Below are 2,510 nucleotides of genomic sequence, written 5' to 3' on the forward strand. Positions count from 1 at the left end.
GAGTGGCCGTCCTAGACAGCTTCTTTAGGACACTAGTGGTGGGCGGCCCCTGGGCTCCCATAGCATTGCAGTAGTCATGGAGCACCACTTTTCTGGCCCAGTTCCAGCTTGCAGAACAGCTGGACCTTTGTCCCTTCATGATCCTCTAAGCCACTTTGAGAAGTCTTCTGATTGCGTCTTACACAATCCCCCTACTGCCAGATGGCATCCGCTCTCATACTCTTTTTCTCTGACATGGGCCCCGTGAGTCCCAGTTGTCTTCCCTGATGTGGGCTGGCCACTCCACTGCTGGCCTTTCCTCCTGCTGGCTCTCGACTTCCCGTGGGCAGCATCTCTCTCTGTCCTTGCCCAATCTGAATGTTTTCCAGCATTCTCCACCAGTTTTCTGGCTGAGCTAGAATACTTCACTTACGTAACCAGTTCACAAAAGACTGTTCACCTCATGTTCCATGTCCCTTGGAACTCTGGTGCCCAAATCCTCTCCTTTTATTATAGGATCTTGTCCTTAAACTCAATTTGCCTGGTATTCAGAGAGCACACTGGGATAGCAAATCATTTGAGAAGTACTCCTGGCACTGCGTTTAGAATCTCCCCTCTCCCTTTGGTCCCCATCGGCCTGTTCCCTCTTGTGTACCTCACACAAAGCATTTCTTCCCAGCGGGTGTATTAGTTATTCTTGCCCCCTCCCCTAGTTCCATTTTCTTGTTCCTCAGACTTCGAACCCATGCCTGAACTTGAAAGGTCACAGAGCTTAAACTCTCAAGCTCTGATTCTGGCCCTTACCCAAAACCTTGGGACAAATGCATTTTAGAATTCATAATTTTTGTATTTTAGAATACAAATAGAACATGTTATATAGCACCCTGTAATCCAGTGGTGTTTCTATCAATAGGAATATTCAAATGAGGTGGAATAAACAAAGACTTTAAGTGGCCTCATGGTGGTTCAGGTTTGACCTTTAAATGAATTCGCTACAAATGTAGAAAAAGCTTTCAGTCTTTGGATTGTTTTTTTGGGTGTCAGAATTGTAGATGAGGGATTATGAACTCTTAAACTCCTACATACATACGAACACATGGTAGGTAGACTGTCCCAGCCAAGGCTAGAGCTGTCTTGAAAACTTATTTAAAATGAAATATGATGCTCCCCACTGCCCTGTCAATGAATCCGTTAGTGTGACCATGACTTCTGCCCTTCTCCATGTCTGTGGAGGTTATTATGAGTGAGGCTGATGGTATAAGTTCTTCATCCCAAAACAGCTACACCATCTGGGATGGACAGATGGACATCCCACAGGAGGACGGCAAGAACCTATAGCTGCTGCTGCTCAGAGAAGCTCAGACATTCTTAGAGTGCCCCCCACCTTGGCCATGAGTTGCTTTGTACACGACCTCTGCGCACTGAGGTGACTCACATGCAGCCTGAGGAATAAAAGGTTCTTTTAAGCCAAAACTTCAGGCCAACCTCAAAAGCATTGATTTTTACAGATGCTGGCTATATTGAGGCTTCTCTGTACATTGAGATGGTTGATTCCTCATTATCCCTTTAAACTCCTTCTTCCCCAATCTAGAGTGTGTTCGGGTTAAATTAGTGGATTTATATATTAGACCTCTTCATCTGTGGTTTAACACATTGCCACCAGAATATAAGAAAATACAAGGGGACCTTCAGAAAGTGTATGGAAAATGGAATTAAAGCTCGAGTTTATTTTGGTGCCAAAACTTTTGCCAGTGCATGCATAGTTTTTTTTTTCTTATTATTATTTTTAAAATACATTTAAACATTGCATATCATTACAGCTTGCAAAATGAATTTTCCTAGCATAAATACACTATTAGTCCAGTTGAAGATATTATCATACACATTACTGTCAACAGATAATTTTCAAGTTTTGTGTCTCTTAAATGTTTTACTTCTTGCTTTTTCCCCTCGAATCCCTTTCTCTCACCCTCTCTCACTTCCCACCCTCCTCCCACACTGTCTCTGGTATCCACAGTTGTTCTCCATGCTTTAATATCTTCCAGTCTTTCCGTTTCTGCCATAGAGTGCAGACATTTGGTATATATTAAGTAAGGACATACAGTGCCTTGCTTTCATAGTCTGGCTTGCTTTGCTTAGCAGTGAATCTTCCACATTCGTCCACCTTCTATCAAATGCCAGGGTCTCATTTTTTATGGCTGAGTAGTATTCCATAGAGTTTATGTGCCACACTTTTTCAATCTATTCATCTGTTCATGGACCAAATTTGAGTTGGTTCCATGCCTTAGCAATTGTGAATAATAAACATGGATGTGCAAGTACTTTTCCGACTGAGTATATTCCTACCCTTTGGGTAGATACTCAGGAGTAGGACTGCTGGATCAGATGGTAGTTGTCTTTGAAGAACCTCCATATTGTTCTCCACAGTGGTCATCCTAATTTACATTCCCACCAACAGTGTAGGGGAGTTCCCTTTCAACACAGCCTCACCAGCACTTAACTTTTTTTTTTTTTTTTAATCTTACCCTTTC

The 2,510-nt window shown here is 42.7% G+C and overlaps 1 protein-coding gene across 1 annotated transcript in view; it reads left to right on the plus strand.

Annotated features, from left to right (window-relative positions):
- Window positions 1–2,510, plus strand: part of CDKL5 (cyclin dependent kinase like 5) — a 143,212-nt gene that overhangs the window by 72,689 nt on the left and 68,013 nt on the right.

Source organism: Tupaia chinensis, unplaced genomic scaffold, assembly GCF_000334495.1.
Source record: "Tupaia chinensis unplaced genomic scaffold, TupChi_1.0 Scaffold000567_1, whole genome shotgun sequence".
Lineage (NCBI taxonomy): Eukaryota > Metazoa > Chordata > Mammalia > Scandentia > Tupaiidae > Tupaia > Tupaia belangeri.